Source organism: Protomyctophum parallelum (assembly GCF_964188405.1).
Source record: "Protomyctophum parallelum genome assembly, chromosome: 5".
Taxonomy (NCBI): domain Eukaryota; kingdom Metazoa; phylum Chordata; class Actinopteri; order Myctophiformes; family Myctophidae; genus Protomyctophum; species Protomyctophum parallelum.
The window spans coordinates 41,632,960-41,660,036 of record NC_139702.1 but is presented as its reverse complement, the minus strand read 5'-3'; the positions used below and the strand labels follow the sequence as shown (position 1 = coordinate 41,660,036).

The 27,077-nt window shown below is 41.6% G+C and overlaps 2 protein-coding genes across 3 annotated transcripts in view; both read right to left on the bottom strand.

Annotated features, from left to right (window-relative positions):
* atf7ip (activating transcription factor 7 interacting protein) overlaps positions 1-13,395 on the bottom strand; it is a 49,145-nt gene extending 35,750 nt beyond the window's left edge. For both annotated transcript variants that reach the window (XM_083764860.1, XM_083764859.1), the window contains exons 1-2: positions 12,895-13,395; positions 12,683-12,775 (exon numbers count right to left, since the gene is read on the bottom strand). The gene's annotated coding sequence lies outside the window, so the exon portion shown is untranslated. The remainder of the gene's footprint in view (positions 1-12,682; positions 12,776-12,894) is intronic.
* The window catches only part of septin3 (septin 3), a 178,817-nt gene that overhangs the window by 129,786 nt on the left and 21,954 nt on the right, over positions 1-27,077 (bottom strand). The window lies entirely within an intron of this gene.

The following is a 27,077-nucleotide window of genomic DNA, read 5'->3' as shown; positions in this document are numbered from 1 at the left end:
TACATATTAGATAATATGCCATACTATCTACTAATTATATGGTTCCTAAAAAAAAACAATACACAAATGTGTGCAAGCAATTGTCAAAACTAATTCTTCAAAAGATATACACTGTATGACTAAACTAACGCTTTACCAGACCAATGCTGCCTAGACTGTAGGCCGTTCTCTGAGTCTAGGCCCTAGAGAACGTGCACGTGATTTGTTTCCCAGTAGTTGAAGGCAGAGGGAGAGGGAGAAAAGGGAAGGGAAAGGGGAGGGGGGATGTGTGGGCCACAGTCACACATCCCCCCTCCCCTTGTGTGGCTGAGCCAGCAGCCACATCTGAATCAGGCGCAGAGTGATCCTTTACAGAAACACAGCACAGCTGAGAGAAACCATTCCGGTGTCAACAAAAAGCCACCAATCTCTACCAAGCCACAACAAACTATTCTGGTGTAAAATATCCATTTAACCTGGAATTCCCTGATTCGATACAAAGATGTATGTGTCCTTGTGAAATCTGTCTGTATCTGATCACGCACTTTCACTAAATATTGTATATATTAACTGATTCCCAATTCCAAAACAATTCATAAATGTAAGCACAACTGATTTTAATCAGTTCGCGTAAGCTCTAGCTAGCTCCGCGCAAGCAGAAATGGAAACACAGAACACCAGCACCCCTCCCCCACTCTAGCACAGTCTGTTGCACATACTCGGTTTCCAGCATGGACTAAACCATTCCAGCAGAAGGGTGCTCCATCCAGGGAATGAGCTAGAAAATTAATGACAGGTTCAACCAGCATTCTCTAGAGTCTAGACTCATGCTAAAATGCTAAGTTAAATACTATATTGCACAAACTTGAGAGGAAATGAATGTTTACATGGATTCCATTCATTGGTTTGGGGATATAATGTTAAGCTTGACCATGAAAAACAATCCGATTATTTATTTATGTTTTTCCACACAGCCTTTTTCTCCAATATGGATTATTTGTGCCCTAGTTAAGGAAAAAAAACTATAATTTCACATGGCACTAACACTGCCATTGTTCATTGCCATAGGGACTACGTTTGCTAAGAATGTGTGCTGTTCGCTACCTAGCAGTAATATTACAGCACTCTACAGTTTGGGGCGATTCTAGGATGAGAGTCTCTAATGAGGAGGTGAGATGCGGTACAGTGCCTTGCAAAAGTGTGCAACGCTCCTTATAAATCTGATTTCACGGTATAACAATTAATACATGAATTAAAACTTCTCTATATCCTACTATAAATTATGCAAATATCTGCATGTTTTGTTTTGTCGGTGCTTAGTTTTTCTGCTCCTCATCCATCTCTCCCGCAAAATATGAACGCTTTTTGGATCATATATCGTATAAATTAAAACGATCGCAATGTAAGCTAGCAATGTAAAGTAAAGTTTTTTTAGTGGATTGTTTCCGGGTCGTGGGTTTCAGAGTAAAAGCGACAAGACATGGCCGCTTTTACTCTGGCACCCCAGAACTGATTGTGTTAATCCGTCTGACATTTCGGTTACATTTCTGACTGCCACCGTGTGGCCACCAGCGATATCCGCCAGACGGATGCAGTGAGCTTTTACTTCCGTTTTTTTGCTAGCTGAAAAGCAAGAAGAAAAATTGCTAACGCTAACATTAGCTCACGTTAGCTATCTTTCTCCAGAAACGTTAATATTGTAATGGCGATGCAGTGTAAAATCTGAAATGTAGATTTTTAGCTCGACAGTTTCATATCCATATAAAGCGATTAAAAATGCAATATCGCATATTTGGCAGCTGACGGGGGTGTTAATTAAAAGCTGTGACATCGCGTATTTGGCAGGTAAAGTGTATTAAGGGCATTTATGTGAAACAAAATTTAAAACATTTTAGGCATTTGTGTTGCCAAATAAGGAAACGCACTTCCACAAACAAGCCCAAAACAAGCAACCTCACCTCGAAATACAAGTGAAAACAAACCGTGATATGGCCATATGCCTAATAAAAATAGATAGATGCTTCACAGCAATATTCCAGAACAATCCAATTAAGACTTACCAATAGTTGTGGACCCGCTGAGATGGTGTCCAAGTAGGAATTAAACCTAGATGCCCCTGTAAGGTCAGCTACCTGGGTGAATGTCTAATTTTGCCGATAGAGCTCAGTGGAATCTGTCTGTCTTAGAGGTATTTGACACTCTGGTTATCGATGATGAAAGAGAAAGTAATGTGAGGCTTCAATTGCCTTTATGTCTTAGGCTGCGTTGCTTGTGTCATTACGGTGATGTCATTTATAACCTTATTTGGAGCCCCCAATATCAATCATGCCCAAAGATAGGGTCTATAATGTCAGACTTGAGTAGGTCAATTATCTCCAGATATGGGGATGTCTGGATGAGTAGGTTGGTTATCTCCTTTTAACTTTATAGGGTTCCAGGCATCCTGATGACATTCTAACTTGTGATGGTCTCCATTTATGACTAATGCTGGCAAGTATGCTCTGAAGCTTTCTTTACAATGGGCTTTTACCTGAACCAGGGTGCGGATATTTGAATGGGGATTCAAGTGTCCTTTGACTGCCATCAGACTGGAGCAGACCATGCATGGGACCATAGAGCTCAGGTGTACGTATTTGGGGTTCATGCGACATGTTGCGTCGTCTCACATGCGCAGTAGTTTTCACATCCATGCGCAACCCGTGCACAAGCTTTTGTGTCGAGCCCATTGGACAAAACTACTTCCACTAGAACGGGATTGCAGCTAAAATGATCCAAGCACTCCATTCCATAAGTCCACTCCAGCACTTCTATCCAGCAGATCCAGCATGTAGCAGTATGCAGAGGCCACGTGATTATAACCAGATCATAGCCAGCAGGCAGCACACAGAAGCAATACACAGCATAGAGACTTAAATAAGTGCTGTATCGGATGGGTATTGGTATCGGTATGGATGCTGCCATATCGGTATCAGATCAGAAGTGAAAGATCTCAATCGCTGCATCCCTATGAATTTAAAAACAAGACAAAACAAGGCCAAACTCGCAAATAAGTGGACATGGCAACAATGTTCACTGAACAGTTTTGCCACCGGTTGAGGAATAAGAATGCAGGCATACAGGGTGACGGGATATTTACAATACAATGCATATTCCCACAGGAACAGCGGGTAAATTGAAGGCATTTCAAGTAGGAGGGAACAGTATGCGAGTGTCTCAATATTATGGCGCAAGATGTCACGTTGCCTTTAAGCTAAGCTTTGTATGATATTAGTTTCACAATGACTATCCCTCCTCCAGTCACCAGCCTCAAAGGTGAAATTCCTGCAGGTGGTGACGTGGGTCTCTTCGAAAATTGATGAGGGTAGTGACCCCACTTCACTCTACATGCCAACAGCACCACCACCAGTTAACCAGGGTGGTCAAGTAAGAACTCCTGGAAACAGAAGACACCCTGACCATCACCACTCAAATCCACTATGCGGTATGCACCTCTGTAGATTAACATCTATGAAACATCCAAAGATGTTTGCATGTCTGACTCCAGATGAAATGCAGAATGAACCAGTAATATCTCAAGTCTGGGATCAGTGCACGCTGCATCATTCTCACCACAGATCTGAAATGTCTCCATGTCCTTGAGATGTTGAACCATTATGAAAGACAAGATGTCTCTATATGTGTACCATACAACGGGAGGTTGCATTTTTAGCATGATTGCTGTTACAGTTGGTCTTGACTTGTGGTATAGCATAGTAGAGCTTAACCATGGAGATGATTAGTGATAGCTTCTCCTTATGACATGTAGAGATGCAACGATACTGATTTTTCAATTCCGATCCGATCCGATATATTCATTTTGAAATTTCCCGATATCCGATATTTGCCGATCCGATATTTGCTAAATAAATTCAAAGGGGATGTTTATGGTTAAGTGTTTAACCTGTAAAAATAAGAATATGAACTGTTTAACCTGTAAACCTTAAGGGAATGGCAACCTGTTAATTAATACTATTATTAATTATTATGTGCAAAGGTACATTTTTACCCCTAAAGTGATGCCTGCATGTAACCTGTTAATTCATTCTATGGTTTATTAATAATAATAATAATAATAGTAATTATTATTATTGCTATATACACGTGGTACCTTTTTACCCCTAATGCGATGCCGGGAATCAGCTGCGCTATCATGTGACAAAAGCCTTGAGCCTTACCGACAGAACTAGGGGAGAAAAGAAATACCTCAGGACGTTTGTTATGGCGCTGGTGTGTTTATGCTACTTTAGTTTGCAAACTGTCTTTGTCTTAACACTCTTTTTTTTTTTTTTTAAGATATTTTTTTGCGGCTTACGCCTTTTATTGATTTTTTGAAGGGACAGACAGTAGGCTGACAGGAAACGGGAGAGAGATGGGGGGATGACATGCAGTAAAGGCCGTGTCGGGTCCGGGAGTCGAACCCGCGGCACACTGCGACTGGATTACCAGTCCGGTGCCCAGACCGTTACGCTACGGCCTGGGCCTGTCTTAACAATCTTAAGAATTGCACTACACTTACAATCTGAATCAGTGTTTGAGCTTCTGACAACAATGTCATGGTTTGATAACTGAGCCAATTATATAAAGACGGATTTTACCGCGACGACGACGTGCGCTTATTCTTCATCATCATCATCATCGTCGTCGTCACAGCAGCATTTTTTTCAATGGCAATAATAAAGTTACAAAGATTGAATCACATAGCGCTAAACAGCACGTGTGTGCAGTAGATATATAGCAGAAGAATGGATTACAAGAGCAATCTCATCAACAATGTCAGAACGCAGCTAGATGATAGGCTCCACCACACAACTGAACTGCGCAAGCACTTGACTGATCCGTGCGACGACGGGTAAACTTTATACTTTTATTACTGTTAAGTCTGTAGTGTAAGTGATTCCATTCTCTTGCATATTGCACCTTAGTGGGGCTTTTTTCTATAGTCTCTGTTTGCAGTCTGTACATACTGGAGGTTGGATTCGCTCACTGCACTCTGTGCAGGACAGACTGTAAACATTAAACACGTGTCCCCCTCCTGTATCGGAGCGTGTATCGGTGGCATCAAATCCGATCTCCGATACATTAATTAAGCTTAATTAAGCTGGATCGGAGGCCGATACCGATATAATATCGGATCGGTTGCATCTCTAATGACATGCCTTACAAAAGATAAATTCACTGGACAATTAACAATTAATAACTTCTATCCATCTATAACAGGAATCTCTGTCCATCTTTGTATATTTCGTTGATGACCCAGGGATGCGTTAACATGACTCCACAAGATTGAAGAAGCTTGCTTCACACCCGTTTCACAAACTACTTCCATCTGGGCTCAGTGAAGCCCAATCGCTGAAGAAGGTGGGCCTTAAAAAAAAAAAAGCTAATTGGCAGGTGATTAGCAGATCCCACCCGTAGCTGCCGCTGACAACTGGCATGGTCATCGTGATGGGCATTCAACCCAGAACGATTGTTGCCCTTGAGGGGAGATGCAAGCAGCATTTGCTATAGCAATATTTTGGCCTTACAACCCAGATATCGTTGTGTTAACTTCTCACCACTTTGGCGGGTCCTACTTCCAGGGAACCAGTTCCATTTGAGTAGTATTTTATATGGTCCTTCGAGCCAGATTATAGTGTACTGCAGTAACCGGATGTAGAAATCCTCTATTAATGGTGGTAGAACAGCTCTCCGAGGAAGGAAGCTTGTGCGAACGGCCCCATGGAGTGGAAGAAAGGCAGCCGGGAAATAAGTCTGGATAGAGAAGGCTAGACAGCTGCAGGACAGATACATTAAGAGTGTTACAGCAGCAGGTGAAAGAACTGGTCTGGGAAACCTCTCTCCTCCAGGGGCTGTCGGTACTGGCTGTCAGATGTTAGTACAGCCTCCATCAGTGCTACAGATGCAGGAGAACCATAGTGATACCCATCTGTCAACGGGGTGGCAAGGGTTTCAATCTCCAGTTCTTTATGACCAGAACATTGAAGAAAGAAAGCAGTATTGCCCATATTGGGTGGCGGTGTGCTTTTAATGGGGTGGCCTGTAGGGCCGACGTATACTGTTCCAAGCCTTCTTGATATTGTAAAGATTTCCACAAGAAATCTGGGGGTGGCTGTAACGAAGGCTCTCACTCACTCTCACAAAGGTTCCATATATGGAGACGACAGAGACATCTACTGCTGGCATCAGGTCAATGTAGACATCGTGACAAGCATTCAGCTGACCCTATGTGGATGTTGCCCTTTAAGGGAGATGCAAGCAGCATTTGCTACGCTCCTCCATCGCCTTCCATACGAGTCAGCGATATTTTGGCCTTACAACCCAGATATCGTTGTGTCAAAGATTTAGACATCCCGGTTAAGTTCTCACTGGACACCACTGCGGCGGGTCCTAAACCCAGTAGTAGTATTTTATAGGTAGTGTATGCATCGGCTTCACTGATTGGTCAACTCAACCCACCAGCTACACAGATTGGCCAAGCCTGGTCTTGTCTGGGGCACTACATCTACCCCTTCAGTTCTTGGGAGCATCTCCTCGCACTTCACACTACGCCGATCACGATACACACACAACGAAGCACGTCTTTCATGTCCCTTGCGCGAGAACAACCTCCATCATGTCCTGCCGACTACGCCAGATGTAGTGAATTAGACCCGAGCTGTGATTGAACCTCAGTCGCCCACACGGCAAACCGATTGTGCCCTTTCTAGGGCATTTTATCAACATTCTGGATTTTTTTAAAGTTTTTGCAGGAACAGACAACGCCAATCAATTGATTGAATGCTCTAAATGGCCGACAGTTAATCAGCTGTTCCACATACTAAATCAATGTCAAACTTTTCCAATCAATCACTGCATCATTAAGAGCATGTAAACAACTTTCCAAAAGGTTGCTTGTTAAACGAAAATGTGTTTAAAGGTCACATTAAGCAACACAATCTGTGTTTACATTCATCACCATTTTCCCTGATGAAACAGATTCAGTATAAATACATTTCAAGTATAAATTAAATAAAAATAAAAAACACATAATCATCTACCAAATTGTTATGAAAGTAAACACATGAGATTAAAAACTTTGTTTAGTAAAATCCGAAAGTTTAAGTTTCCCAGGGTCAAATATATTTTCCGTTGAACACCAATGACCACTCCAAATGAACCAGTTCCAGCCAGCTGAAACTGGTACTTGTACGTTTATGCAAGTTGGCTAAAAATATCTTCTCAAAAAGCAGGGGTTTAGATAGATACTTTATTTCTTTTAGAGTGGTGCCCATGTTCCACATTTTTGGAGTGGATGCATGAAAAACATAACAGTTATAATTAAGTGCTGGACGATTCTTGCTCAAATGTAAATCTCAAACGATTTTCATTTTTTCTATGAAAATATTTATTGTCTTTAGTCTGTAGTTGCTGAATGTTACTACATTCAAAATGGCACACCTGGAGCCAACTACTGTGGCTTTAAACAGACAACATCAGTTGTCAAGTTGAATTAAAAACCTCTCAAAGTCTTTCTTGTAGCAAAAACGTAAGAGTAACTCAAATTAATTGGACAGCCAACCAATGCTGCACAATTCTCTCAATGTAGTTAATTTTATTGAATGCCTTGCCTATACCGTCTCTTGCACTTATCTGTGTGAATTCAACTGCTGGGTTCTTTTTTCAAAATCGATTGGGATCACAGTGCCAGTAAACAAGTTAATATGGGGTGGCTTTTGGCTACCTACAGCTCACACTGCAGTTCTAAATGCACCACACTGCAACGCGTTGTGAGCTTGTAGATCAGCTATTTTCTGTGCCCGACACCGGCATGCAACCAAGTATAAATCGCGCCTTTACTTTCACCTTCAACAGACTGTGAAGACAAATAACGACTATAATTGTTGCCTCGAGTAGCGAGCCCACTGTAGTCTTTATTTCCGTGACCGTTTTCCTGCTCGGCTGTAATGTCACATGGGTCAACCAGTAGGAAGACAGAGCTGTGACATCATGTGTACCCTGGCAAGACCTACGCTGTAGACTAGAGGCTATCATTTGTTTGGGCGGAAGTTGCGCCCAAGGAAATGACGTTGATGCTTTATAAATCAGTTTACATTCTCCGCGAATGAAACAAGTGTTGTGATTGGTCGGGAAAATATCGTATCCGGGGGAAATAAATCTAACGGGTGTTCCGGAGGATACATCCGCCAATAGCTTCTCTGCCTTTCGTTGTGACCAGGCTTTTCTTATCGCAGATGAGTAAGCCTGGGACCAAGGCTACATCAATACGTCATCATTGAGTACAGAGCTACTCGAGCCTACACCGTTTCTTCTTACAGTAACCTATGACATCACTGTATACACTGTATACATCAGAGTTTTATATTCTGTGCGGGCAGCCTCCACTGGCTCCCGGTCGCTGCCCGCACAGAATATAAAACTCTGATGCTGGCATTCAAAGCAACCAAAGGTATGGCTCCCCCATATCTTGCAAGTATGATTGAACCCTACAAACCCTCCCGCGCACTCAGATCAGCCAACGCAGGGAAGCTGGAAGTACCCTCACTAAAAACGATGGGTCAACGCTCCACATGTCCCAAACTCTTCTCCCTTCTGGCTCCAAAACTGTGGAATGCACTTCCCATTGCAGTCAGAACTGCAGCATCACTCCCAATCTTCCGCCGTAGTCTGAAAACCCACCTTTTCAGACTCCATCATGGCCCATAGCACTTACCCTACCCCCTTAGATAGCATTTCCGTAGACTTAGACTTAGCATTTGATACAGACTTATAGCATGTTATGTAGACAGCACTATAATTGCATTGTATATAGTCATAGCACGCCATAGTACATATGTATAGCATAGTAGTATATATGTATAGTTTATATGTATATAGTCTCATTATATAGATATTCCACTGTTACTTTCTTAGCTTACGCATGTTTCATGATAAATGCTTTTATGTGATGTATTCCAATGCTTTTTGTTCTTGCTTAATGTAAGTCGCTCTGGATTAAGAGCGTCTGCTAAATGCCTAAATTGTAAATTGTATACTAATACAGTATACAATTATTACAATATTCATACTGTTCCTGTCAATCTGTGAACTTAACTAATTAGTAGGGAAAAGTATGTAAACTTAAGTAACATACTAGCATTTATTGAAAATTCAAAAGCGCCATACCTAAAATAGGAAGAAAAAAAAGAAAGAAGAAATCACACTTGTGTGAAGTGAGGGGCGCTCTTATCATTCCGGCCAATCATTTTTGGCATCCTCACTTTTTGAGGGGCTATATTCAGCTATTAGAGTATGTTCTTCGTCCTACACAAACATTAAATTCCCATTGACAATGAATGGGCACTTTTACACCTTACGGGGCGGGGCTTCCCTCTCCTACCCCTCCCTGTATTTCAATCCATACCTCCTGTGTTCTAATCGTACTTGCGCCACTATTTTTGTGCCAACCGCAAACAACTTATTTTGGCGATAAAGTAAAAGTTTAGACTGCGATACAGTCTGTGAGGTTAGGGTTATGGTAATGCAGTTACCACACTGCTATTTCCTGTCAGAAATAAATTTATCACAATGTATTTCTATCAGAGATGCATTAATCAGATGGTTATTGTCAGAAAGACACTGTATCACACTGTATTTCTATTTCTCGCCCCTATATTTCCGAAGCAGCTGAGGGCTGATTTCACCCTGCTGCATATTATAGGACAGCCATTTTGTAGCTTCATGTGACTACAGGAAACATGTCGTTACCCAAGTCACCAATAGAGGGTGCTAATCTGAACTACAGTGCAACAACCAAATGGCACTAAAATAGATCCACACTCAGACCATGTATAATGCAGCAAGCAGAGAAAATGGCAGACATTTTCTCAGCCACAGGCATGCATCAGTTTTGATTGTTGCCATGGTAATCAATATCAAACCAGAAATCACTGGTGTGCATCAGTTTTGATTGATATCAAACTAGTAATCAAATGTTATTGATGTACTTGCGCAACACAAGTACAGGGTGCTTTCGCACACGTACGTTTTATTATTATTTATTTAGCAGTTGTATACCACGACAACGGTGGTGGGGGGGGGGGGGGGGGGGGGGGTGCACAACCAACCCTCAGGGTGCACCTGATGGTTGGTTGACACCGAAGGCTTGACTGAGGAAGAAGGTTTGAAACCGAAATTACCGAAAGTACCAGAAGTTTTTTAACTGCCAGTCTTGACTGAGGTGGTTAGATGGTCTGGTTAGGGGCCCCCTTATGCTCCCCTCCCCCTTTGACGCAGGGACTGGCTTCCAGGTGTACTAGTTCCAGTATCACTGCAAGACAAAGGCACTATTTAATAATCTGGATGTTGCACAATGTGCGACAACGCTAATAAACCAATACAATTCTTCTTTTAGAGTGAAAACATTAAAGGACAATCAAAGGTGTTCACATTCCCACTCAAACTCACTGACCTGTTTCAAAGTACCGATCTAGTAGCCTACTCAAAAATAACAGACCACAGAATTAATCAGAATTTGTGTAATAAATAAATAAATATCAAGCTTTGACAAGCTCATTGGTAATTTGCACCGAAGCTTTGAATTAAAATAAATAAAAAATGTTTTCAACAACAGCCTTTGAAATTCAATGTACAGTCAATATATCAATTCTCATTGATCGACAATACAGCATAGGCAAATTTGAGGCCTTTAAAAATCAGAACACAACACCGGCCATTAGGCATTCATAAGCTGAAGCAAACAAACAAGTGGGAGGAGCATTTCGAGTCTGTTCTTGGTTTTCTGCTGTGGAGAAAGCAGAGTGTCGGGTTACCAGTGTCCCACGTGAGCAGACACACTAGACAAAGTGGGGGAGGGGAAACTACTAGAAGCAGGTCTGTACCATGTCCTGCTAGTCCGTAAAGTCAAAGTCTACACAGCTCAACAGTGTGTTTGTGGGACAAATTAAGTCACAGTTGAAATCCCATTGAATGATGCATAACCTAAGCTTTAAGTTTAAGTCTGTGGACTGTCAAACAAAAATGTAAAAAAAAAAAAGAAAATCTTTAGTGGAGACAGTGTCTTAAACATATGCATTTTTCTTAACATTTTAACATCTTTTTTAATAAATAAATAAATAGGCATACCGTATTCCAGCCTAGAAAACAGGACTATAAGAATGACTAGGAGGGGGGGGGTGAAACAGTTCAGCTCTTTAAGCCACACCCCCTTTTTAGACCAGAGCTGCATGGAAAAGTACTGCAGGAATGTACCACTGTCGGCTTAGAGGGGTGCAATGTTCAGAACACTAAAGTTGCTCAACATGAGTGAGCATACCTTTCTTTTATTTATTTAATGACTCCAATTGAATATCTGTCACTCTGTCTAGTGTCTACAAAACAGCAACTATACAGGAAGTGATTTGTGGCCATTCAATGTTTATGTTTACACAAACCCTCAAAGCTGGACATAGGAGGGGCTATAGCGCCCCTCAAAAATAAAGTTAAACTAAATTTATATTAAGACACCTGGTAGAAGAAAAAAAAGATTTATTTTGCACTCCTGGTTTTGGTTGTTTTAAAAGATAAAACTAGCAACCTTTTGGGCAGAATTGACACTTTCTTTGTCTCGTCTGTCTCTCGATATGCCCAAATATGGAATGACTGACATGGCATTGACGTCATGTTGTTTAATATCATGAATATAAAAGCAGTGTGAAAGTATGGACAAAAAAATAAAATAAACCGCAAGCTGTATTTGCATTCACTTCTTCACAAAATATGGAAAGCGTATGCATCGTTACAGTTGATGTGGTGTCACTGAACCATGTAACATTCATTTTGAACAGAGCTGGATGAAACCAATTGTAAAGCTAATTAGCGCTAACGAAATGCATATTTCGTACGCCGACTGCCAAATACATCAGCTAGCTTCCAAGTCCTTCCTGCTTGATTCTTGACCAGCAGGGGTCACTACAGACATGTTATCAATCTTGTATTGTACTGTACTTCCATGTGCTTTCACACGCAAACTGTTAAAGGACGACTTCAACCATTTTCAATGTATCTTCATATAATTGGTCCTCACTAATGCTCATTATAGCATTGTAAAAAAAAAAAAACGACTCGCTCTGTGTCTCAGAGGAGGGCTGTGAACATTTCAGAAACCCGTCTACCAGTGACATCATCGATGGGGAATCCAAGCTAATAGAATCTGCAGGTTTTCTATTCCTGTTAAGTTAGCATGTTATAATAATGAAAGCCATTGTTATCGCGTTATTAAAAAAAAATAAAAAAAAAATGAAATCTTGTTTGAAAAAGTAAAACGATGATGTCACTGGTAGACTGGAGTGACCACAGCTCTCCTAAGAGACACAGACCAAGTAGGAAAAAATACCATTTTATTAGCGAGGATATGAAGATAAGTTGAAAATGGGTGAAGTCGTCCTTTAATAAAGTATTCAACCCACCAACCAATCAACCTTACCGACTTGCAATCAAAATGCAAATATAGACTACTACTCAATAATAAACTATGCCCATGGCCATTTGTCATTATCCTCCTTAGTTTGCAACAGACTACTGCACAACACATATCCATGGCATGATGCACCCTGCCTTGTTGTTTATTCACATGCTAAGCCAATGCTAATATGCTAGCATGCAAGCAGCTTACTGATAGGTTACTCACCGGGTGTTGAACCACAGTGTTGAACGAGCGACGGTTCCCCGCGAAATCGCGTCAGTGCACGAACTCTCTCCTCCTCTTGCACACTTCCGGAGCCTGCATTCAAAACGTGACAGTTAGAGATTACAGAGCGGAGTGGTTTGGCGTTGCTGCAGTGAGGAGGAGAACTAGTGAATGATTATGACGACTAGTGCATAAAAATAAAACAACCTTACCGACGCGACGGTGCATTCAAGAGCTGTTCCGGCGTCGGACTCTTCTCGGTTCTCAGTGCACACAACACGGCTCGGTCCTGTCGGCACAGAAACAGACTCCTCCTCTTTTCGTCCTGAGCGCGCCGGTGGCCAGACGTCAGCCAGCCAGGCAGCAGTGGGGGGAGGAGGGGGGCTGGGGCTGTTACAGGCAAGCCAGAGAGAGAGAGCAGAGCGAAAGAAGAGCAGTCCAGTCCACAGGAAAAACAACACGTGTAGATGTTTTCCCCAACCAACTTTTTAGTCTCGGTCTTGGCCGATCCTGGTGCCGAAGCAGTTAGATCTGACAAGGTGAGTATTTGGCAGTTAGGACGTGCTCTTCGTTTCTGGACGGGTCGTCTACGTGAAAGTTGTTATGTAGGGTTTCTCTGACGACAACCCTAGTTGTGACTGTCTAGCTAGCTAGACGGCTGAAACACCCTCCACACAGACCGAAACGTCGGTCGATCGCGCCGATGGGGAGAGGGGAAAAAAAGGGCAGAAGCAACTTGTGTGGGGAGGGGGGAAGGGTGCAGTTTGTGGAGAGAAGAAAAAAGGAGGGGGAGGGGAATCGGTCAATGGGAGGAGCCTAAAGAACAGCCTGAACACTTTGTCCTCCTGAAACTGGCATGGAGAAATCGGTTCGGCCATAACCGATGTCAGTCTGAATAATGCAGACTGTGAACTTAACTAATTAGTAGGGAAAAGTATTTAAACTTCATTAAGTATACTAGCTCTTTATAATGCAAAAGCACCTTGTAGTCTCAAAGAGAAGTAAACATATGGTACAATGCATTTGTAATATAACATTTAATGCTTTTCTGCTTTGCTGTGTTACATTTGGTGGTCAATCCATATTCTCATAATAATAACTTTTTCAGCCTTTGTAGTAATGCGTAGCATATTATATAAGGACAGCCATTTTGTTGCTTCATGTTTGTGACTACAGGAAGCATGTAGTTACCCAAGTCACCAATAGGGGGTGCAATTTGGTTCTCCACAAATGTTACTGATCAATTGTACTCATCTAGTTGATACAAATGTGGGATAGGGGTGATTTTTGAAACTCCAGATTCACTATCTTCGATTCTTACTAAGAAAAAAGCATGTCAATGAAGAAAAAATAAAACTAACACATTTCAATAAAAGCTTTTGAAAACAAAATGTGGCTGCCCTGCGCACAAACACACAAATTGCACACAAGACAATGGACGTGTACACTTGGAAATCATACCAGGTAACTTTCTATACAAAGATTGGTAGGCTACTTATACAGTGATCGCACGAGAATGGTACTCTCTGCATAGTCTGCAGTAGGCATAGGATTTCTGGGAAAATGGTATGATTTTATAGTTTGATGACACTCAGTGGCAAGGAAATAATTACGAATATGCTTCTTTGGTGATCAATACCTCTGATTCAGTCTAATAAAAGCCCAGGGTGACATTCATGTTTGTGTGTTTTAAATTGTCGTACTATTGTCTAAGATCGCCAAATTCAACATATTGACTTATTTCACAATAGTGGACCAGTATTATAATTTAACTGAGCAGATTCATGTGTCAATAATAGATAATTAGGGTCGGCTCCCTCTATCACGGGTGACCATGATCCCAACAAAATTTGCCTCTGTAATAGTGTAATAATGACCATGCCTAACTGTGTAATCATGGCTGCTTCGCCGCTATTGGTCAACACAGAGAACAATGTAAACGGACGTGAGCGTGTCTATAGAGACTGCGCAGTGTTTTTGGCAGACGATACCAGCCGTAGAGACTAGACTAGAGAGCATTCAGTCTCCTCTCCGCCAGTGGCCGTCTGCACTGATTATGTGCTTGCCAGTGGCCTCCCTCCTTTAAAGTCACACCACTTATTTTTCCTCCACATAATGTAGACACAGCTCTGAACATACAGTGTAGACTGCATTGACCTACTGGCACTTCTTTATCTCATGTTGTTTGCGAACACTAGTCTATCTCTATATGTACTGTAACTGAAACAGACTGTCAGACTTCTTCACACAGGGGGAAAAAAGGAGGAACAGTGGGTAGATGTGCTTGTGGGTGGAGGGGGAAGGGTGCATGTCGTTGCAAAAGATAAAGACTGTGGGAGGGGAATCAGTCAGGGGGAGGAGTTTAAAGAAGACATGTTGTTTTGCTATTGAGAAATACTAGTATTTGAATTTGGCAAGCAAAATAAATGTTACTAAATCCTACTTTGATTTTCTATATACTTTGGTGACATGATCAAGTACAGACGGCAGAAGAAAATTGTCAATAACAGGTTTTGTGCCATTTTCAGCCATCATCATTGTAAGCACAGCCATTTTGTTCCTTCATCTAGTCAAAGGGAAGGTGTAGTTACCCAAGTCACCAGTAGAGGGAGCAATGTGCTTATGTTCTCTACAAACTATGTTACTATGTTTGTTTGTGTACATCACCCGGATAAGCCCTTGTGGCTGCCGTTAGAACAACAATAGCCTATATTACACGTTTCAGTAACAGTAGATTTTGGTGTGTGTGTGTGCGCGTGCAGTCCGTGCGCACGCACCCACAAACAATATGCCATTGTCAAGAGTTTGTAGAGAGACATTAAACCATTATATTAATGCATATTATATAACAACGAAGAAGGAAACATGAAGTTACTCAAGTCAGCCATAGGGGATGAATGTCTTCATGTTTTCCACAAATATTGTATGTACGTGATAAACCCTTGTGGTGCGTAAATATTCTCTACATGAACCCTACCATCCCTATTCCGGACATGTCGTCGTACGTGATCTCTCAATGAAAATAGACGAACATTATGAGATCTACGTAAAATGCGTTGCAATATGTGAGCTTGTAGATTGGCTAGATTTGGTATAGAGATAATACATTGAAATCCACGATTCTATTTTACTTTTAATTTTAGCTCACGATTCGGTTAAATTTTCAGTTTAGCTTTTTTTCTTATTTTTTTTCTTTTTCTGCTCTGAACACACAATGTAGATTGCAGTGACCTATACTATACTGCCACCTCTATCTCATTTTGTTTGAGAACACTAGTCTATCTAATATCTACATATGCTGTAATGGAAACAGCTTGAGTGAATACTCAGGGAAACGGAGGAACAGAGAGGGTAGATCTTGTAGGTAGACGGGGCAAAGGGCAGTTTGTCGTTACGAAAGATAACACTGGGGGAGGGGAATCGGTCACGGGGAGGAGTTTAAAGAAGACACTTTGAAACTGATATGGTGAAATGCTTCGTTTGAATGAGGCAAGCTGTATGCATTTTACAAAATATTGTAACATTTGCAAGATTTTTTATATTAGATATTGTGTGTAGAGGAGTGTCACAATTCTTTCACAATTATATTAGCTTTTTTTAGATCATGATTCGATTAAATTTCCGATTCTATTTTATTGTAATTTTGGCAGCTCTGAAGACACAGAGTAGACTGCAGGGACCTATACTGGCTCTTATTTGTCTAATCTTGTTTGAGAACACTTGTCTATATAGAGGCTGCAGCTGAAACTAGCCTCACAGACTGAACATTCACACAGGAAAAAAGGAGGAACTAGACTAGAGGGCAGTATGTACTTGTGGCAGTTGTGGGGGAAGGGTGCAGTTGGGGGAGGGGAATCAGTCAGGGGGAGGAGTTTAAAGAACGCAAGGAACAGTTTGTTCTAACAAACGGGTGTGGAAAATCTAATATTTAAATTACAGTGTCACTTTAGGTCAAATTATGTTTGAGAAATAAATGAACACATTCTAATTCAAAAGCTAAATTCTAGCCTGAACTAGAAGTGTGTTTTACCATAGCCTACCTACAAATGCTTTTTTTCCCCTTTTTTTTTTTCACTGTTTTTAATTATTTTTAAATTTTGGGGGTGCTCTAACTTACAGGTTTTGTGGAATTTTCACTAATTGGGAAGTATTACAACAAGATGTGAGGATTTAGCTTTTATTATTCTGTGTTTGAGTCCAGTAAAAGATCAGCTTCATTAATGGTAGTGTGTGAATACGGATGACCACTTTAACCATATGAAGCCTATAGCATCCCTATTGGGGGCATGTCATAAAATGCGAGCATTCTGCGAAAATAGACAAAAGCGAAAGTATCAGATCATCAAGCTCACAACGTGTTGCACCAAAATGTTGTGATCTTGTAGATCGTCAGCAAAGGGATTTAGGGCTTACCTATGATTCATGATGAATCTACATGAACTACTTTTTTATGTATGTGATGTATTGCCATGCTATTTGTTCTTGCTTAATGTAAGTCGCTCTGGATTAAGAGAGTCTGCTAAACGCCTAAATTGTATTGTGTCACAATGTTTTTTTTTTTAATATATCATTTTTTCTTCTAATGTGCATAGCTCTGAACATACATCATCAAGCCTGCAATGACCTACTGCCACTTGTTTGTCTTATTTTGTTTGAGAACACTAGTCTATATAAAGAGACTTATTATTGGTGAAACAGAGGGTACGTGTATTTGTGGATGCAGGAGAGAGCAAAAAATAAATACTGACAGGGAGGGAAGGAAGAGTTAAAAGAATAAAGGTCCCCACACACCGAGCGCGTTTTTAGGATTTTTAGTGGCGTTTCTCCATCGGTTTTCCGAAAAACGCTCCCAGTGTGCAACCACCTTAAGAATCAACTTCACAGCTTTACAGGTAAAAAAATATTTTGTGTGCATAGTTCACTTCCCACCATGTCATTTTTTCCATGAAAATACAAGAAAGGGAAGAAGAGGGGGGGATCAAGGAGGGAAAGAAGGAAGTTTGAGAACTTTTACCACATAAAGTACAAGTAAAGGGTTTCACATAATTCAGAAGCTTGTTTCACAAACAGCGCAGCTGTTGGGTTTCTCTTATCTTATTTACAGGCTGTACAGCCGTACAACGAAACGGTCTCTTTTCCACAAATAAATGTACACATAGTACATGAGATAATGTATTTATATAAGGTGCTTGAGCACAGCAGCCGCTGTGTACTGGCAATGACATTATCACCCAGCTACAGAGACTACTCCAAGACTCCCCCTGAGTAGAGCGTGTCTTCTACCGTTTTTTGTGCCACGACACAGTCATCAAATTGTGTCTGAGAGAGATCATGAAATCTTACCGCGGCAGCAGTGAACGATTGCTCCGCCATTGGTGTATGAATGTGTGTGAATGGGTGAATGTAATGTGCAATATACAGTATGTAATTCAAAAGCACATTTCTAGCCTGTTATTGTGCATTGTAAAATGAGTAGGGGTGATCCGATTCAAATATCGGGGTCCAATCCCGATCCCTGGTTTTCCCCCTCAGGATTGGCCAATACCAGCTGCTGTTGTTGTTATTATTATTATGTTTATTAGCAAAAGAAAATAAAGCAATTCCATTCAGACACATTCCAGGCTAATAATTGTTTAGTTAACACAACTGAGTGCCTGGCGTTCATATGTTCATGGAAAAAGCAGACCTTATGTCATAACTGCACCTGGTGTGTGGTGGGGGAGGGGGGGCATACTCATTAGATAAAACATCTCTGTCTGCCAGCTGCCCGCTTTTCATCATAGCCATTAATGTTCAAAGGGAAGACGAGTGTGTGACTGTGTGGGCGTGATTATGAATCACACCAATGTTCTAGGGTAGACCCACCTTACCATGCGTCTGATTGGCTCTTAGGCAGGCATAGTTTTACTGAGGTTAGGCGGGTTAGGGTTAGGCATAGTTGCAAAAACGATAACGGTCAATCACAGCGGGCTTCCCTAGAACTGAGGTGCGATCCATATAACGTGTGTGTCTAATGCGTTGCTGACAGAAACCTGTGTTACTTGTGTTTTTATTTCAATGTTAAACATAACCATTATGCCTACAGGAAGAGTCTCTTTCTGCTGTAATGGAGTACTTTGTTCCAGCTTTTGGAACAATACCGATAGACGGTTCCGGAGGTCGTCAGGCTTTAAGTGATCGGAAGATTATTTTTACCGGATTGAATAATTTGGCAATGAACTTGATTAATTGATTGAATAATTTGGAGTGAAAACCGTCTGATTTAAATCTGTGTTATTCTTTTTTCTTTTCTTTCTTTTGTCAACAGTGTAATTTCTTTCCAGCCATTATAATAAAGCATATTGTCTTCACCATAGACAGAACGCCTTTTCCAGCTCTGGGGCGTATGCTCTCAAGTGAGGGCAAGCTTCCACGTTGGTGCCAAGGAACATAATGAAAGGAAGGGGCGTGAGTCACGTGACTGGAGGCCGCCATGACACTCATATCCATATAGCCTCATACATACTCCAGGGTGAAGTGATAGGTTATCACCGCGTGAGGTGATAGCTTATCACCACGCAATGTTGTAGTTTTCCAACCCTACACCGTAGACGGTTAGCTCAACCGTCTGGGCACCTAGGCTGCTGAACCAGCCTGACGGCGTGCCACAACTCCCCCCCATCTCTCTCCCCATTTCCTGTCAGATTACTTTCAACCTATCAATAAAGGCCGAAAAAGCCACTAAAAAAATCTAGAAAAAAAAAAAAACTAGAAAAAAAAAACCTACACCGCGGTGATAAGATATCACCTAAAACTGGAATATGAATGTGCCTTAACTCTATGGGCGCACCGTGCACTTCCAGGTCGATTGGCGAATGAGGTTTCTATGTCTATGATCTGCACAGCCATTTTGTTGCTTCGTCTGGTTGAAGGAAAGATGTAGTATGCCCATGTCACCAGCAGAGGGTGCAATGTTCTAATCCTCTACAAATAAATATTATTAACCCATGTTTGTTCGCACATCTGCCTGATAAAACCAAGTGTCTTCTTAGAGGTTGGATTTTGAAACGTTATTAAATTAATAGAAACATTGCAATGAGAAAAAACAACTGTGTGTGCGTGTGTGTGTGCGACACGCGCGTGTATGTGTGCGTGAGAATTGAGCAAGCGCACACACAATACACAGGACCATATCTATAGAGTGTGCATAAAAACAGTTTGCAGTGAGGCACTTTCAACAATCATATTAACCACTTAACTGCCAGCATCCGTATTGCGGGGGAAAGCTTTTGCAGAAAATAGCAGATCGTAATGCTGACAACGCAACACAGTGTTGATCGGCTATTTTCACTAAAGCTTTCCCGCAATAACTGAAAACAGAAAACACGTATACAGCCCTGAGGGACTCCACTCAACCTTATGAGGTTAATAATACATAACGACAGCCATTTGAGAGGCTCATATTGCAGAGGGAAACCTGTAGTTACTCAAGTCACCCACAGGGGGACCAAGTGTGATTAGCAGCGTCTGTATTTGATAAACCCTCGTGCCCAGTGGTGTCATGCTCGTTGCACGAATGCACGGGGTACCAAAAAAAGCAGAAAGGAGAGCTATAGGCGAAAGGCACCTCAATCGGCGTCAGCAGGCGACGGCAGCGCATTCAAATGCCATCACTGCCAAAGAGACTCCCTCTCACGCGTTGGGCTGCTCAGACAAAGCACTGTTCCCTCAGCACCACCTGATCCAATCCAAGTGCGCTTGTGCCATGGTCTCTCGAGGCTGAAGGCCGCTACTGTGTGTATGTGTGTGTGTGTGTGTGCGTGTGTGTGCTCTCGCTTGCTGTAACAAACTGACACAGCAAAAATGTGAATTAATTGGGGCGCCCGGCCCAGGCGCATGCCACATACAAGGCCCTTGCCTGACAGCGCGTCGCGGGTTCGAGTCCCGATCCCGACGACCTTTGCTGCGTGTCATTCCCAGTCTCTCTCCCCGTTTCCTGTCTTTCTCCACTAAATCCTATCAATAAAATTGATAATACAAAAATGTCAGCTGCGTACACGTGACATCATTAAATTGCTGTACCACAAAAATAATTAAACACCATTACACCACTGCTTGTGCCGAACATTGCTGCTGGTTTATGAACGTCATACATGCAACATGGAAATGGCAATCTGTCAATCATACATAGAGTTCTGAGCTCTTAGATTGGCTCGATTTTACGCACCATGAAAGACATATCATTCGGTTACACACCGGCATTCCGAAGCCAGCAGACATGTCAGTGTTGTGGCACTACCTCTTTGCTTTTATCAGGCTACGATCTATAAGCTCACAACGTTGTGAGCTTGTAGTTCAGCTAGTTGTGGTGAAGAGATTTGGTGGGAAAAGGGTTTAAGCGGTAAAAATACTGTAGCTTAGCACACGCGAGTGCAACCTGATCCCATGCATCCAGATCATTGCTAAAGCATCAAATGCAGGTGTCAAAGGACAGACCTATAGACTATAACCCAACATCCACCTGCCAACCTGCCCGGGGATAGAGTGCATTATTTTGCACCGCCATTTCGACTACGTGGCTTTGCTTGCGGTTAAATGTCACTGGCTATTCCGACGCATCGCCATTCCGACACGCCGCATTACTAACCCTGTCAGTAACATTTAACCGTACGCGAAGCCACGTATAGTCGGAATGGCAGTGCAAAGGAATGCCAGGGGTTCACTCGCAATTCAGACCTCCCATTATTCAGACGTCCCAATAGTCTGACAAACGTGAGGTTAGGGTTACAGGGTTAGTTATAATGGGACCAAGTTGGAGGAAAAGTTCGCACTGGGAGGAAAAAGTCGCACTGGGAATCTAGGATAAAAACAAATGTATGCATTTAGTAGCATTTAAAATTATCTGCGATAATGTTGTCATTAGTTATGTCGTTACATCAACTCAAACTGCAAATATAGCCTATTTTTTGTTTGTTTTGGTAGTTTACATTAGTAACATTAACATTCCAACCTCCATTGCTCTCTCTTCCCACTCGAGCACCCTCACTTACTGTACAACACTTCTATAAATAGTAAATACCCCCTTTGCTACCTTCGTCAGACTGTGACTCCCTGCCAGCTCCTCTAGAGGGTATGCGTATGCATAAAGTGAGTGGCAGTCGTGGCAGCCATATTTGCTTATACAGAGACTGATACTGACAACAAATCCTCCTCACGTTCTTTTTTTAATAGCCTACTCTGTTGTACTACGTTGTCGCACGCAAAACAGAACAAAGCCAATCTACAAGCTCATACGAAGACGTTGTATGACGACGATTTGATGAGGCATAGCTCACGCACTGCAGCCACGCACGCGGAGGACAAAAGTCAGGAGTAGTGAAAACACTCAAACAGCCATTACAGTCAGGGTCTTACAAAAAAAAAACACACAAGTCACAACAACACTACACATGAAGATCCATAACATAATCGGGGTTCTCAGCCAAGGGTTTGCAAACCCCTAGGGATATTTGCTGGTACTGGTTCTCAACACAATTGTCAGGAAAGTCGGTTAAATGCATCATGTCTCTGTCTGTGTGTATGGCTGTAATGCACGTAAAAACCGTTCGCCCCAACGTCGAGTCCGTCGGACCCACGGTTGTCTAGAACTGCCACAAAAGGCCTCTGCCCTGCCCAGGCTCCATATGGAGCTGGCCTGTTCTGACATCACAACACTCCATATTTAGGCATGCCATGACACAGAACTACGTGTGTACGTCTGTAATCCACATAACTCTAGAACTGTTCGCCCCACGTACTTCAAATTAAACACACGGGCACCGGTCTAGTGTGATACAAATTATGAGATTGAGTCTAAAGTGAGACAGAGTTGAAATTGTACACCCTTTTTAACAAAAATTACCAAAAAAGACATATTGCCAAATTATTTCATAGGAGGGACTCAGTTTAACATTTGAGACAGAAGAGGTTCAGTTCTTAGAAAAGGTTGTGAATCCCTGCATGCCCAAACACATACCCATATTAATTAGGTAAACAACTCCACATTCCGTGCAACCCAAAATGCATCCTGGGAAATATGCTAATTTAGCCCCAACATAACAAACCCCACCCCAGGATCCAACAGACTTTTGGAGCTTATAGGCTAGTTTTATGATTGTGTTTTTTAAATCATTCAAATTTAGCTGGTTGGTTAATAACACATGTGTCTGTGAATGTAGGCCTATTCCTCATTTTGTCACATCACATAATCTGTGATGTGACAAAATGAAAATTTTGTATGCTTATTTTAATTATGTCTTGGACACAATAAACACTTTCCTGGGGTTTTATGTGTGTAATATGTGTTTTTAGATATTTTATCATGACATCATGACGCCATCTTTATGACAAAAATGTGTCATGAAAATGTGGTATCACTTCCTTCCTGGACTATAGTTGTCTCAATAAGACTGTAACCTACATGGGGTGTCTCCCCATAGACATATGTGCTCTCAAGGGAGGGTAAGCTTCGAATACTGGACAACTCACCCCGGTGCGTGCCCGTTTTCCTCCCGGAATTTTCACCAGTGAGGGGGATAACTTTGTAATATGCTATTGGCTGTTTGTATTCTTTTTGGAAAAATATAAAAAGATACTCCTGTGGAAAGGCTATATTATTTTACTTATATTAACCCTATAAACAATTTAGTATTATTTAGTATATGTAAGGTTTTGCCCACTCAAATGGTACCTCGTCAGATAATCCCCACATATCCTACAACAACTTCTGTGAACAGACTTCACTGTAGTAGCTTTTCATAAAATATATTTGTACTTAGGCTGTCTGCTGTCATGAAAGTTTATAGTTAGAGAAATTCAAAATCCAGCCGTCTGCTGTCCAGCCTCTCCCACTGGGGGAAATTCTGGGAGGAAAACAGAAACGGGGTGAGTTGTCTTGTTACCCAAGCTTCCACGTTGGTGCTTCACAGAAGCTTCCGCGTGTGTCAGAGCAGATGTTCGGGTCTGACAAGTCCTGGAAAAGATATGCTGCTATTGGCCAGTAGTCACTTGAGTGGCAGCGTGGCGTAGCATGCCTTGACCTTCCGCACTTCTGGCTCCAACGAACTGCAGGCCAATGAGGCATATTTATTTTTACTAGTTTAACCCTAGTCAAACATATACAGACTTATAGGTAGAAAGGGAGTCTACCAACGCGCCTCAAGCCTGAAACGGCTGATCCGGTGCTTCACAGGTGCAGGGACATCAAAGTTGCATAAGGAGAAGAGACTGGAGCAGCACAGACATTTAGAGCCTTTTATTTAGGTGCTGAGTATACAAAACGACTAACGTTTCGACCTTGCGGTCTTCATCAGAGTCATGACTCTGATGAAGACCGCAGTCTCTTCTCCTTATGCATATACAGACTGAATTTCTTTCCTGGCCGTAGAGTAGCCATTCAAATTGTGCTATATTCTTATCCACTTCAAATACTATTAACAGAATGATTGCAGTTTTTCCAGCAGTGAAATGGCCCTTTAATATTTATACGATTTGTGAATAAACAATGAATAATTGTGGTCTTTTAATGTGACCACATTTCTTATCTAATGTGAGCAGCTCTGAAGTTCCTCAACAGTGTTGACTGCAGTGACGTATTTTACTGTCACTATAGTATTTTGTTTGTTTATGTTGTCAGTCACTGAAACAAACGCCTGACCACACTGAATGGTATAGCGTGTCAAAAGGGAGGGAAAGGAAGAACGGAGTGCAGTAGCAGGTGTGTGTTGAGGGGGAGGGGAGGGCAGTTAGGGACAAAGAGACTGGGGGAAGGGAATCCAGTGGAAGGAGTTTAAAGAACAGTCTTAAATTATTATAAGGAAGACAGCTATTTATTTAGTTCCCTCAGAGATTCTAGTTACAAGACAAATAAAAAATTATCATTTACAACTGTATTTCTCAGTATAGTTGATGGTGGTAGAGGTAGTTAGGTGGTAGTTAGGCTGTAAATGCCGCCTGGCAACGTGTCGCAGGTTCGACTCCCGATCCGATTCCTGACGACTTTTGCTGTGTGTCACTCATTTCAGATCTAAAAATCACACCTGTGTGAAGTGAGTGGTGCAACCATGGGGGGGTCTCCGGAACATCCAGACCCCCAACGCGCCCAGGGGGCCGAGCCGGCTCTAAACCTTTTATTACATAATTGGCAAATCGCAATAATTTGAGACAATCACAATTATGTTGTCATAATCGTTTCCATGTTGAAAAAATTTCATACATTTAAAAAAAAGCTGATAGTATAAAAGTAATGAATATGTCAACTGGTAATTTATTTGTATATTTCAGTTATTTGTCATATCTGCCCTGTGCATTTTTTGATTACCAGACAAAAAATATATATTCTTTATTCATATGTTCCAATGTTTAATGCCAAAAATACAACTCAATTTGTAACCGTGACGGCCCTAGCTCTAGCTTGGCCAGGTGCTCCAATGAACACAGTTGACTTGGCTGTGTTCAATCATGAGTGGAAAGCCGACAGGGGAGGCATTCTGCCACTGCGCCCACGCCCCCTACAGGCTGGGTGCAGTGCCAGAACTGGGAGGGGTAACATTAGCCTGGGTAAACGCCTCCAGCCAAAAATCTGGCGAGGGGTTTAACCAGCTAGGCTAGGATATCGTACTGTATATGTTCCTCTGCATGTTTTACGGCCTCCCAAGGAAACTCCTCAATCTGTGTAGTGCAGAGTAACCTCGGAGACCGCAGGCGTTTTGTTTTCAAAAGAAAGGAAAAAGGTGCAAAGAAGCAACTGAAAACGTCATGTATAGAGGAGACCTCAATTTCACAAACCACGGGTCGGGACCCATTTTTAGCTTGTTGGCCCATTTTTATGGGTTGCAACATACAGTATTTAGGGGTGTATTTAAACGATACATTTTAACAGCGATACGCGGATACGCATCACGATACATATGGTTGACGATATAATATAAGGACAATATTGGTTCATTCATGGTGATACGATACGATTCAATGATTTAAAATCGATACAGTAACTATTTAGCAAAGAAATTTAATCTGTGTGGATAGTGCAGGTATGGTAAAACGATACGTCACGATACAGTCAAGTCAAACCCTATGACATGTTGCTGTTTACATAAACTACATAAACTGGTTTGTTTTGGCAGACAAGGATGTTTCTTGGGCTACTAAAACAAACAAACTTTGTTGACAAACAAAGTTGTTGACAGCAACAAGGACTATAATTAAAAAAGGAAATAGACCACAAATGTGCTACAATACTGTGTCCTCGATGGAGCCATACAGTACTTATAGTCCTCAGAAAAAATTGCATGGAAAGCAAAAACTGTAGCTAAAGAAATAGGTGAGTAACTTTTTGCTCATACAGACAGAACGGGTGTGATTTATTTCATTAAATTAAATTAAAACATTAAAATGCCATTGACAATGAATGGAGAATTTACGTCATATGTAGACAAGCAAATCAGTATTTTTTGTTAATTTGCCATTGACAATGAATGGAGAAATTACGTCATATGTGTCTGAGCAAATCGTAATTTTTGTCCTACACAAATATTAAATTCCCATTGACAATGAATGGAGAATTCATGTCATATGTAGACGAGTAAATCTGCATTTTAGTCCTACAGAAATGAATGACATTTGTTACGTCATGATGATGTACGATGATATGAGCTCCCCTCACTTCACACGGGAGTGATTTGTAAGGGGCGCCAGCTAGTCCCTTCCATAAACAGCTTTTGTCCCAACACGTGTCAAGCTTTGCCATTGACAATGAATGGGGAATTCAGATCAAATGTCTGCTAAATCTTGTCCCCACACGTCTCAATATTTGCTATTGACAATGAATGGAGAAATGACATCAGAATTCCGCTAAATATGACGTAAATTAAACATCAAAACATTAAATGCCATTGACATTGAAGGGAAAACTTACGTCATCATCATCATACTATAATTCTAACAATGTCTGAGTGTGTGTGTGTCTGTGTGTGTGTCTGTCAGAAACAGTGCCGTAACTCCTTACTGCCTGCACCAATCACTCCCACTTTTCACACAGGCATTGACCATATGCATGTGGAGGGCGTAACGAAGTTTGACACATTAATGATTATTAATGAATTGATTAGTCAATTACAAACGCACCCGGGCGCAGTACCCCCCACGGCCACAAGGGGGGGGGGGCAAATATATCACAACGAGTAAGGGCTAGTATAGTAAACGAGCAAATCGGCTGCATGTTGGTGGGAGCGCTTGGCCAATAAGGGACCACCTTATGTACCTTATGTAGCAATGTCAAATGTTCGCTAACATAAATTGATGTACTATGACAAGAGCGCCCCTCATTTCACACAGGTGTGATTTTTATTAACATGAATGGGTTCTATTTATAAGCATG